Genomic DNA, 13,248 nt, shown 5'->3' on the forward strand with positions numbered 1-13,248 from the left:
TATAGGGCTGCGACTGAAAAATAGAGTAGTGCTGTTAGTGCTCCAAATACTAAGATGGGATATTTCAGGGATGCGGTGAGCACTGAAAATGAAGTCAATGTGAGTTTGGTGATCAAAAATAGATTCAATGCAAAAAAAGGGAATTTGGCTAGGTGAGTTATTCAATTTTTGTGACTATTTAAGCATGAAAAGTATTATGTGTATTTGTATTATAAGACTTGTTAAGGAAGTTTCTGGCAGAGACTAATACCAGACTTAAATTTTCTGTGACAACTTGAAGCCTATATGTCATAGAAAGTATGAATTTGGAATTTATTGGTCATATTTATTAGCATATAGAGCTTTTCACCGCTTGTCCATTAGTTCCTATACTATTCAAGTGTCAGATAGTCTTAGAATATTTATTATAAGATAGAAATTGAATTGAAGGTAGTTTCAATGTGTTTCAGAGTGAACAAGCATCATGTGATCAATTCTTTTATTGCCTAAACAGAAAAAAAAATACATAAGATGCTGTCATCTCCTCACCTTGCAAATAATTCTTCATGAATTATTTGCACACAGTGTAGAAAATTTCTAAAATACTTACATGAAAAGATATATAAATGCATTTGATTAATGGTGCTCATCTTAGTTTAGCCCACCTGAAAGTAGACCCTGAGAAAAGGACTTGGGTGTAAGTATGTAATTTGTGAGGTAATCACAGGATGCAGAAGTGAGAGAACAGGAAGAGCAAAAGGAAGAAAACCCATACAAAAGTATATTATTAAGGTTGGCATTTTGGGCTCTAAGACCTGAGGAGCTTACAAAATGCCTCCCAAAAATGCCCACCTAATACGGATAGGTTAATTATTAACCAGTTTCCATCCGCCATTAGTTGAAAGTTACCTCCAGGAGCATTGACTACCTCAGCACTTCTGGGCTGTACTTTTCATGTGGGAAGGGAGGCTCCCCCAACACTGAAAAAGGACTTGGATCAGAAAACAAAAAGATGCATGGCTCACACTTGTGGTGGGATTTCACTAGCAACAAAGGACAAGTCTGAGCTCAGCACCGTCAAGTGTAGTTGTGGCCGATAGCAGAAGTTGACAAGGGGATGTGATGTTGGGCAAAAGAGGTGTTTATTGCTGAATAGTTCTTGCCTGTCCAGAACTGCTTGAGTCCCATGTTAAGTCCACTCCATCACCAAGTCTTCAAGGTGGTGGTCAGCCACATTCTGTAAAATACCCAGAAGCATTAGACAAGCTACAGTTCCTGTTATTACTGAACCCAAAGCCAAAATATATGCATTATCTTCCTTCCTCCACCCCTCATTTGAGGTTTGCTCTTGCTCTCTGCCAGAAATTCAGCTGGTCTAGTTTGGTCGTCTGCTAGAGTGCACCAGACCTTCATCCCTTCAGGGATCTAGAGTCTTGGTTACTTTGCCCTTTTTAGGTTATGATTATCACAATTGTTGTATGCTGTTCTCACCAGCCTTGGAAACATCAAGACACGCCCCCAGTGACCTGAGTTCCAGACACATCCTCACTGTTTCATTTTGTAGTCACATTCCTAGTTCCTCATGTTAACCAACCTATTAACTCCCCTTTCTTGCCTGTTGTCCCACAGACATGAACAGCCCAACAGGACCAGTTGGCAGACGTAGCTTCAGTTTTGTGGAATCCTTACAGTGCTTCCTGGTGGAAGTATGGCAGCTTCTCCCCTTTACCCTGTCAGGATACAGGACCTCCAATCCAGCAAAGCCTAAGGTGGTAGGAATGGGAAACACATTCTACAAGTAGCTCACTGGGAATGGTGGTAAGAAAGGCCAATGCTATTTGTTTCCTCTTGGTTCCTGCACCTCGCGTTTGGGGACATGGTATCATATACTGGTCATTGGTATAGTACGTGTATCATGTCCTGGAAAATAGGATCTTAATCCTACAGGATGTTATACCTGAGCTGATGCCTCAGCTGACCCTATAATAGGTCATTTCATTGTTCTCCTAGATTAACTGCTTCTAGATAATGCTGTATATGTAGGTTCATTGATCTAATCATTCATGTTCTTCATTTGCTATAAAACAGTCCATTGGTCTGAGGCAATGTAATGCAGGATACTATGTTGGTAATAGGCATTCTGTAGACTATCAGATAGTAATGGTGGCAGAGGTACTGCTGGAAGGCAAGCCTATATTAAGAGTACAAATTAATGATAGGAATGAATTACTTCCTCCTTTGGGGTGGAAGGAAATTAATGCACACAACTTGCTACCAAGTAGCTAGTTGATTTCAATAAAGGGATAGTACCAAATCATTGGTCTCTGCTTGTGACAGATCACATATTCAATAGTGGTAGTAACTAGATCATCCTTAATGAGAAAAAACCCAAGCTGTTGGTCCCATCCCATGCATGGCCTCCATCTCTGTCACCATGATTATTCTATTCATGGGTTTGTTGTGCAAGCCTTGAGTGGTTACAGACAAGACTGGCTGAAATCTGTTGGAATCATCCTGTCTGCCTGATCTTTGCTTCTTCATGTGAGTGTTCTCTCATTGGCATTCCATATACAAAAATCTGCACATTTTGCCATAAACAAATAGACTTTTTTTCATTCTTAACTCAAGCCATGTCTTTCTCTATCAGCATGGATGACCAAGTGTACTGTATGAAGTTCTGTCCATCGGGAAGATTTTTCCCTCACCACTAATCTCTATGGCCTCCTCTGAGAGAGGCTGTAGTATAGAAGCCAGCCATTGTTGGCTCACACCAGTGTATCAAGCTGGTCCATCCATGAACAAGGCCTGCTTTTTCTTTATCTGTCACCTGGCAGGTTAGCATTGCAAAAAAAGAGCTTCAGTTCCTCACCTCTTCCTGTCTCCATACATTTTGCCATATAATTTTGCATTGCCTTCCCACTGTGGGTGGAGCATTCTGCCTCACCTTTTGACTCTGAACTTAGCCAGGTGATTTTGTTTTGGACCAATAGAATGTTAGCAAATGTGATCCAAGCAGAGGCTTGAAAAATAGTTGGATGATCGGTCTTGCCTTCTCCTGTGCCTCTGCCACTGACATAAGAACATAACTGGGAGAGTCTGATGAAAAACAAAAGATATATGGAACACAGCAAAGTTGTTCCAGTCACCCAGCCGCCAAGCTCAAAATGTAAGCAAGCCCAGCCAAGACCAGAACATATGCTTAGCCAATTCCCAGCTGGCCTTAGATGTGTGAATAATAAATACTCATTGTTGATTCTCATAAAGATTTTTTTGATTATTATATAGCATTACTGTAGCAATAAATAACTGATACAACTGATCATAGGGAATTCCCCATGAGATCATAGGAATAGGTTGAAGGAGATGCATTAGTGCAAGAGAAGTAAATGATAGGGGAATCTAGGCTACCTGTCCATGTAAATTACACATGCCCTCTGGACTTACTCAGGCTTGATTCCAAATGCATCATTTCCCTTGAATGATGAATTACTACTGTGACTATCTGACCTTATGATTTGGTGAATCTGATAATACCCACCACATGATGGGCAACTCCAGTTAATCACTTGACATCTGATTTTCAGTTTCTGATGGATACAGAGGCATGCCAGAAGTTGCTTTTCAAACAATGAGAAGGCATGACTTTGCTCCAGAACCTAACATCTGTGCTATTAGAACTTGCTAGAGATGCTACACAGTGTCCTAACTTGGGTGTCTGTAGTATCGATGGATAATCTGTCATGTAATCAGCTGAGGAGCAGGGCAGCTTATGTCACAGCCTGAACCTGGAGCACAGGTTCTCTGCTCTGGACTCTGTTCGAAGCTAGCAGCCTTCCAAATCTCCCCACAAATGGGTGAGAGCAGTATTTGACTTTCAAAAGCCAAAGCCCCCAGCATGCTATACCTTTTTCTTAATGGTAGAGGGTGCAAGTTCAGTAACTTGTCCTTTTTTTTTTTTAATGTTCAGTTAGCCAACATATAGTACATCATTAGTTTTTTATGTAGTTTTCAACAATTCATTAGTTGCATATAACGCCCAGTGCTCATCACAACACATGCCCTCCTTAGTACCCATCACCTGGTAACCCCATCCCCCCACCCCCCTCCCTTCTGTAACCCTGTTTGTTTCCCGGAGTCCAGAGTGTCTCATGGTTTGTCTGCCTTTCTGATTTCTCCCCATTCAGTTTTCCCTTCCTTCCCCTATGATCCTCTGTGCTATTTATTATATTCCACATATGAGTGAAATCATATGATAATTGTCTTTCTCTGCTTGACTTATTTCACTTAGCGTAATACCCTCCAGTTCCATCCATGTCAATGCAAATGGTAGGTATTCATCCTTTCTGATGGCTGAGTAACTTGTCCTTTACCCTGGAGGGGATGTCCTAGCATCCTCCAGACCATTGGACCCCTAAAATCTGCAAGATCTGAATCTTGTATCTTCTAGCTTCTATCTTCTATCTTATAGGGCACCAAGAGTCCTTTCTACTTCTTCTTCACTAAATCTGATTACCCTGATTTACCAATACAAGTTACCAGCACGAGGTTTTGTGGAATATAAGGATGAAAAAGATTCCTGCAGACTACATAGTGAGAGAGTAAGAGAGTTAACATAACCCTGTGACAGTAGGTTAGCATACATTGCTATCCTTCCCATGTATATATAAACACTTTTGATGTTCTTAATGACTGAAAAAAAGTTTTCCAGGTCAACAGTCATATACCATGCCAGAGCCTGTGTTGATATGTTCCAGGAAAGGTATCATATTTGGCATTGAAGCCATGACTGGCATGATCACTTGGTTAAGTTTCTGATAGTCCTTTGTTGTCTACCGTGGTCCTTGTGATTTAGCAGGGTCACACGGGAGAATGCAGAGGCTAGCACCTCTGCATCCTTTAAGTGTTTGAAGATGGTGCTGATCTCTGCAGTTCCACTCAGAATGCAATATTTTTTCTGGTTTACTATCTTGGCTGGGGTGGCAGGGTACAATTTTAGGGATTTCTACTTGATCCTTCCTACCGTAATGGATTTTATTCCATATGTCAGGGAATCAATGTGGAGCTGTTAAGAATGTCCCAAGTATGTACTCAGAGATCAGGGAAATAGCCACAGGGACCTATCTGGTTGAATTGAAAGTACTGTAAGATGGACTGGAGCCCAGACTTTGTTACCTGGTGTCCATAACACCCCACTCTAATTGAGGAAAAATGATAACATCTTAGATTACTTGATATCAAGTCAATTTGGCCCTTTATCCAACAACATTCCCAGGCACCCCAAGGTGGCATTTTTCAAAGGGCTTTGGCCTCATTTTCAATAGATGGACATGATAAGAGAATAATTACAGGAAAACACTTCTTTATAGCAGCTGGCATCAGTCTTCTCACCAGCTCATGCTTTATTTTGGGTTTTACAATTAAAGCTACACTCTAGTCTACTACCTTCTACCTTGAGCATGAGGTACACCATGGTATATATTAATCACCATCACAGATCGCTGCTTACCAGGGAATCTTGATTGCCACTTCAGCTTGTTGCCACTTTGCCACTGATAACTGACTGTCACTACCTGCCTCCTGCCATTATGGAATCCTACCATCTCAGTTAATACCAGAGAGCCCAATTCTGTGGCATCATATCTCTTCCTGTGAATTCTGGCCTACAGAATGTAGCTGCCACTGACTTTTCTCAGAGATGTCAGTGCCAGCCTCATTAGTTACATTCTTTATTTCCTTAGTAAAGAGAATTCTCTAGATCCTTCCTGGGAAAATAGTAGGGTGGCTCTCTCAACACAAGAAATAAATCCATTCTAACATTCCCACCTCTCAGCCACTGACCTCTTCCTCAGTACTTTGACAAGGCGATTTTAGCATCTCCATCTCACTTAGTGTAGGCCATCACAACCAAATTTCGTGAAGTCATCCCAAACAGTCTGTTTGCCAGCTCCATTGCCAGGATGTTAAATCTTGAGTCATAAGAGAGTGCTCTCATGTCAATAAACTCTCCTCTATCCAGCCTTGTATTCTCCCTGCTGTGGTCCAACATGCTCAACATCTATTCCCACACATGTTCTCCAGATTTCTGCCAGTGCTTGTTAGCCAGTTCCTAAAATTCTTTCAGTAAATAGGCTCTTTCTTCCCAGATCAAGGACTGTATTTTCTCTCTCAGCTGAAACTTCACATTATTCGCAAGGCAATGGGGGAAGATAAGTTAAATCTGAGGTGGTAGGAGTTATTGTACATGGAAGACATCCACTTAAGTGAACACTGTATGGCCTCCAGGTAAGGCAAGGCTGCTGTCATCTGGTAAAGGAGAAAAGACTGCTTTGGCTGACATGATATTCAAGCTGCTCAAGCGCATCCCCCCAAATTTTTTCATCTCAAGTCTCAGTGCCTCTCCTTCGATATCAGGGCTGTGACTTCAGCAAAGCCGACTTGTAGAGGCTGCACATATCATCTCCTTTTCAGGTCTGCCACCCTTAAACTCTGGGCCTGATTTTCACCACAGCTGTCCTACGGCTGAGGGAAAAATGGTCTCTTTAAATACTGCAGAAGTGGCCTTTTGGCTTTCAGTGTGCCCTAAGATGATAGTTGGTGGATTTGACTCTTTTACTTCCTTTTTTCAAGGTTTCCAAGACAATTAACAAATGCTAGTTAATTCCACAATCCTTTGTCCCCAAACCATTCTAGGAACAGAGCTACTGGATAACTCATGGCTTCTTGTCCCAATCCACCACAGGTGAGCTTCTTATGAATTGTGATGCACACCAGAGATTACCATCGTCCTGTTTATTCTTTTTTTTTTTTTAAGACTTTATTTATTTGTTTGTCAGAGAGAGAGAGAGAGAGAGAGGGAGCACAAGCAGGGGGAGTGGCAGGCTCCCCGCTGAGCAAGGAGCCTGATGTAAGACTCAATCCCAGGACCCTGGGATCATGACCTGAGCTGAAGGCAGCCTTTTAACCAACTGAGCCACCCAGGCATCCCCGTCCTGTTTATTCTTACAATAGGATAAGGGACCAAGTTCTAGAAGCCCAACCTAAGGATCTGCTTTCTGCTATCATATCAAAGTCCTATGTTGTATTCCTCCTAAAACAAATCTGTAGACAAACACTCAGGCACAAGAAGTTTATTTGTGAATTAATCCCAGGAGACAGGAGTGAGAGAGCAGGAAGAATGAGACGGGGAAGAAAATACAATATAAGGAAATATTATCAAGGTTTCTACTGTAGGTGCTTGGGACTTGATTACCCAGCACGTCCTTAAAAATGAACAGGTGCATTTAAAAAAGAAACTTAATTCAGATCTTCTGTATCTTTGATGAAGTTTTTTTGTCTGAGAAGGATTTTGGAAAATCTATTATCAAATACTTTCTACAATCAAAGTATATTATTTTGTATTAAACAAAAATACTTTTTGTCTTATAAAACAAATTAAAAAATAAAGTATAAACAAAACAAAGAGAAACAAACAGATGCTACCCAGAATTGTCCACCAGAAGATCTAGATGCTGGATCATCTTTCCACTAGCCCTGGACCCATTGATGCCATTACTCCTCTACATTTCTGGGATATAGTTCCCAGGCTCCATGGCCTTGGAAAGGACACTTTGTCAGAAAGTAGAGAAATGGGACATTGATTGAAGATGGGTTGCTTTCACCAAAAGGTGAGTCTGAGATTGAGTATAAGTTTATTACAGCTGTGGCTAACATCCAAGGTGGGACTGGGGATGCATTGCAGGGAACTACCAGAAGCTTCTACTGCAGATGATGCTGCTTCTAAAACACCAAATTGGCCTGAACTTACCTTTATTTAAAATGTATAATTTTTGTCTTGGATATAAAGAAAATTGGATGGTAAGCCACACTCAAGATTTCCAGAACTTTTTCATTACAAATTTTAGTTTTTAAAGTCTTCCAAGAATGAGCAAAGGATAAACAATGACTAAATCTGTATCTTTATAGTCTGTTGTAATTATAATACAATTTTTAAATGTTTCCTTTTACACATACCCTGCAGAGTTTTTCTGTGAAACTTTTATATCTGAACCAGAGCATGGCTCCTGTTAGAGAATAAATTGTGTCCATGTGCTCTTGAAGAGTGCCCAGACAACATAACATTCAGCGAAACTGTTTTGTTTCTGATCAAGTTCTTCACAAAAACAAGCTGAATTTCCAGGATCCATGAAGAACTTAAATTCTCACAATTTAGTCCTCTACTTTAATAGCTGCTGCAACGGTGCCAAAGTGTTTTTTCAAAAACATTTTTTACCTTTCTCCTTAGGGTGATTAATAACAAAAGCACTGACACTAAAGTGAGTGTCACTCTGACTTGGGTTTGGAATAGATAGCTTAAACAAGAGACATTTATCTTCCTTTGGAACATGAAGTGTAAAGATTTTATTTGTGACTCCATTTTCTCTCTTCCCAAAACAATATTACTTTAGATTGGCATCTTACAAGTGAATAAACTTGGGAAAAATTCATTTTACAATATCTACAGATCATTTGTTAGTCATCTGTGTATACTTATGTTCAAATTGATGTTGAGTAGATTAAAATAACTTTAGAATTAAGCCCTTCATAGTTAACTTTGCAAATATTTTTTCCTAGTAAATTCTAAGTATTGGAATAGTAACATTTTTAAATCTAGAAGAAATCTTAGCAAATGTCTAGTCTAATTGCCTCTTTTTTACAAATGAATAAATTGAAGCCCAGAGGTGTTGAATGATTCTCCCAGGAAATACATAAAAGAAGTTTAGTTACATAAACAAAAACACTTTATTGGTAATATCCTTATATAAATATTAATGCTTTTGGTTATCTGTACAAAAGCAAAATACTTAAATTTTTAGTAATCTTATTAAAAATTCACATTATAATCTGAAAAGTGGAGTTGTGAAATTTTTTTTTATATTTAAGGATATTCTAACTTCAGTCTCAGTTTTTTCACTTGTATTATATGTGGCCATGTGGCAATTAACTAGTCACTTATACATTTTCTTAGGGATATCTTAACTATACTGATTTATGTTTTACTATACTGTAATTCTAGTTTTCCAAATCAAACCTTAGAAAATTCTAATGAGCTGGCAGCATAGTTTTTAAATGGCCAGTATAAACACAGAATACCTAGACAGCAAAGTCAAAAAGCCTCAAGGATAAGATCTATGATATAATTCCATAAAAGAAACAAACTCTCAAAAATCAATCTGAAAGAAATAATCTGAACAGCCCTACATCTACAAAAGAAGTTGAATGTATAGTTAAAAACATTCCCATAAAGAAAAATGGACACCCACGCGACTTCATTGGTGAATCCTACCTAACTTTTAAGGAAGAAATAATGTCAGAATTGTACCACACATTTAAGGAAAAAATAATTCCAGTTATACAAAAACTCTTCCAGAAAATTATAAAGGGGTCATGGAACACTACATCAAAAACTAATGATGTACTGTATGGTGACTAACATAACATAAAAAAATTTTTTTAAAAAATAAAAAGGGGGAACTACTTCCCAAGTCTTTCTATCAGACCAATATTAATCTGATACCAAAATCAAACAGACATTATCAGAAAACTATAGACTGATATTCATTATGAAAACAGAGGTAAATGTTCTTAAATTTTTCTTTGCAAATTGAATTTAATACCATAGAAGATACACAGATGAATGCACATGTATTCACTAGAAATATGACAAGTTGGTCCTCATGTATCATTAGGGAAATACAAATTAAAACAACAATGAGATTATACCACTTACGTATTAGAATGACTAAAATCCAAAATCCTGATAATACTAGTTGCTGGAAAGGTTGCAAAGAACACTAAGGCCCCTTTATAGCTTATGGAAATGCAAAATAGTGGGACCACCTTGGAAAACAGTTTGGTAATTTCTTAAAGCTTAAACACAGTTTTACCACACAGTAGCCAAACTCCTAGGTATTTATCCAGTTGGATTGGAAACTTATATCCACACAAAAACCTACCCATGAATGTTTAAGCAGCTTTATTGATAATTCTCCAAACTGGAAACAACCAAGATGTCTTTCGATATGTGAATGAATAAACAAATTCCAATATATCCATACAGTGGAATATTATTCAGCAATGAAAGGAAATGTGTTATCAAGCCATGAAAAGACACAGAGTAACTTTAAAGCATATTGGTAAGTGAAAAGTCTACATATTGTATGATTCCAACTACATGACATTTTAGAAAAGGCAAAGCTACAGAGATAGTAAAAAAAAAAAATCAGTAGTTGTCAGGATGTGAGAGGAGTGAAGGTAGAATGAATAGGTGAAGCACAGGATATTCTTAGGGTAATTAAACTATTCTGTATGAAAGTGTAAAATGATAGATACATATCATTATTCATTTGTCAAAACCCATAGAACTGTACAATACAAAGAGTGAACCTTAATGTAAACTTTGGTTAATATTAATTATCAATATTGGTTCCTTAATTATAAAAAACAATTGTCCATTAATTATAACAAATGCATCACATTAATACAATTTATTAATAATGGGGGAAACTGAAATGAGGGGAGTGGAGTGTATATATTGAACTTCTACTTGCTCAATTATTCTGTAAATATAAACTATACTAAAAACATCTATTATTTTTCTTTTTTAGAGATGAGAATCGTATAATGGTTTTTTTGAAGTTTTTATTTAAATTCCAGTTAGTGAACGTATAGTTCATTATAATACACTGTTAGTTTCAGATGTACAATATAGTAATTCAGTACTTCCATAAAACACCTGGTGCTCATCACAAAAAGTGTACTCCTTAATCCCCATCACCTATTTAACCCATCCCACACCCACCTCCATCTCTGTAGTTAAAAGTCTGTTTCTTAGTGTGCCTCACTCTCTTTTTTCCCCTTTGCTCATTTGTTTTGTTTCTTAAATTCCACACATCAGTGAAATCCCATGGTATTTGTCTTTCTCTGACTGACATGTTTTGCTTAGCATAATACTCTAACTCTATCCATGTCATTGCAAATAGCAGATTTCATTCATTTTTATTTTGCTGAGAAATACCCATTGTGTGTGTGTATTTTTACACACACACACACACACACACACACACAGTACATATATACATACATATACTACACCCACACACACACACACACACACCACACATCTTTCTCCATTCATCATGGATTGGAAGAACAAATATTGTTAAAATGTCTACAGTACCCAAAGCAATCTACACATTTAATGCAATCCCTATGAAAATTCCAACAGCATTTTTCATAGAGCTAGAACATACAGTCCTGAAATTTGTATGGACCCCAAATGGCCAAAGCAACCTTGAAAAAGAAAAGCAAAGCTGAAGCAAACAATTCTGGACTTCAGATTATATTACAAAGCTATAGTGATCAAGATAGTATGGTACTGGAACAAAAATATTTGACACAGAGATCAATAGAACAGAACAGAAAACTCAGAAATGAACCCACAATCATATGATCAATTAATCTTCAACAAAACAGGAAAGAATATCCAGTGGGAAAAAGATAGTCTCTTCAAGAAATGGTATTAGGAAAACTGGACCACTGTCTTACACCATACCCCAAAATAAATTCAAAATGTATTATGAACATAAATGTGAGACCTGAAACCATAAAAAGGAGAACACAGGCAGTAACTTCTTTGACGTCAGCTGTAGCAATTTCTTACTAGATATTGGCTCCTGCAGCAAAGGAAATAAAAGCAAAAGTAAACTATTGGGACGAATGATAAACTTACCAGGTATGGTACTTTTGGTTGGAAGTTTTTTTCTTTTACCATTTGAATATGTCATGCCACACCCTTGTGGCTTGCAAAATTCTGCTGAGAAGTCTGCGGATAGCCTGATGGGGTTTCCCTTGTATGAAACAGTTTGTTATTATCTAATTGCTTTTAAGCAACAAGAGAAGTTAAAGAGAAGCTATAAAAGAAGATAGAGATATTCTCTCTTTATCTTTAACTTTTGACATTTTAATTATAATGTGTGTGGTTTTCTTTAGATTCATTCATTTTTGAGCTCTCTGGGGCTTCCTGGTCCTGGATATTTGTTTCCTTACCTAAGCTGGAGAATTTTTCAGCCATTATTTTTTCAAATACATTTTCTGCCCTTTTATCTCTCTCTTTTCTTTCACAGGACCCCTATAATGCAAAAGTTATTATGCTTGGTGATGTCCCAGAGGTCCTTTAAGTTATTTTAATTTTTTAAAATTATTTTCTTTTTGCTACTCTCTGTTAGTAAGTTCCATTGCTTTTTCTTTCAGCTCACTGATCTGTTCTACTTCATCCAATCTGCTGTTAAACCCCTCTAGTGTATTTGTCAGTTCAGTTACTGTATTCTTCAACTCTGACTAATATTTGGTACTTTTTTATATTTTCTGTCTCTTTTTTGAAGTTCTTGCTATGTTGATAGATTTTTCTCCCAAGTTTGGTGAGCATTATTATAGCCATCATTTTGAATTCTTTATCAGGTAGGTTACTTATCTCCATATTATTTTTTTAATTTTATCTATTTATTTGATAGAGACACAGAGAGGGAGAGACACAGAGAGAGAGAGAGAGCACAAGCAGGAGGAGCAGCAGAGGGAGAGGGAGAAGCAGGCTTTCTTTTGAGCAGGGAGCCTGATGTGGGGCTCAATCCCAGGACCCTGGGATCATGACCTGAGCCGAAGGCAGACACTTAACCCACTGAGCCACCTAGGTGCTATTATTATTAAGATATTTTTTCAGCTTCGTCTTGTTCCTTATCTCCATATTATTAAGATATTTTTTATCTCCATATTATTAAGATATTTTTTCAGCTTCGTCTTGTTCCTTCATTTGGAGCATATTTCTGTTTTCTCATTTTGCTTGACTCTGCTTGTTACTATATATTAGATAAAACAGCAGCCTTGTGAAGGAGTGGCCTTGTGTAGATGATGATACTTGTTTTTTTTTTTCTTTTTAAAGATTTTATTTTTAATGGAATAAATATAATCTATATATATAACGGAATATATATAGATTATATATAATATGTATAAATACATAAAAATTATTAAAATTTTATATATTAAAATATAGGTGTAAAATATATAATATATATTTTATATATAATATGTAAATATAAATTTATATATAAATATTATATATATGGATTTTAAAATATATTTTTATATAATGTATATATATTGTATACATTATATATATATATATATATATATAATGGAATATAAATATTCCATTTTCTTTATCCATTTATCAGT

At 37.1% G+C, this 13,248-nt stretch overlaps 1 protein-coding gene across 1 annotated transcript in view; it reads left to right on the forward strand.

The window, feature by feature from the left end:
- Positions 1–11,101, forward strand: part of WASHC3 (WASH complex subunit 3) — a 56,298-nt gene extending 45,197 nt beyond the window's left edge. The window contains exon 8 of the mRNA XM_045780193.2: positions 1,609–11,101. The gene's annotated coding sequence lies outside the window, so the exon portion shown is untranslated. The remainder of the gene's footprint in view (positions 1–1,608) is intronic.
- The last annotated feature ends 2,147 nt before the right edge of the window (positions 11,102–13,248 follow it).

Source organism: Ursus americanus, chromosome 17, assembly GCF_024610735.1.
Source record: "Ursus americanus isolate L20-20 chromosome 17, mUrsAme1.1.p, whole genome shotgun sequence".
Classification (NCBI taxonomy): domain Eukaryota; kingdom Metazoa; phylum Chordata; class Mammalia; order Carnivora; family Ursidae; genus Ursus; species Ursus americanus.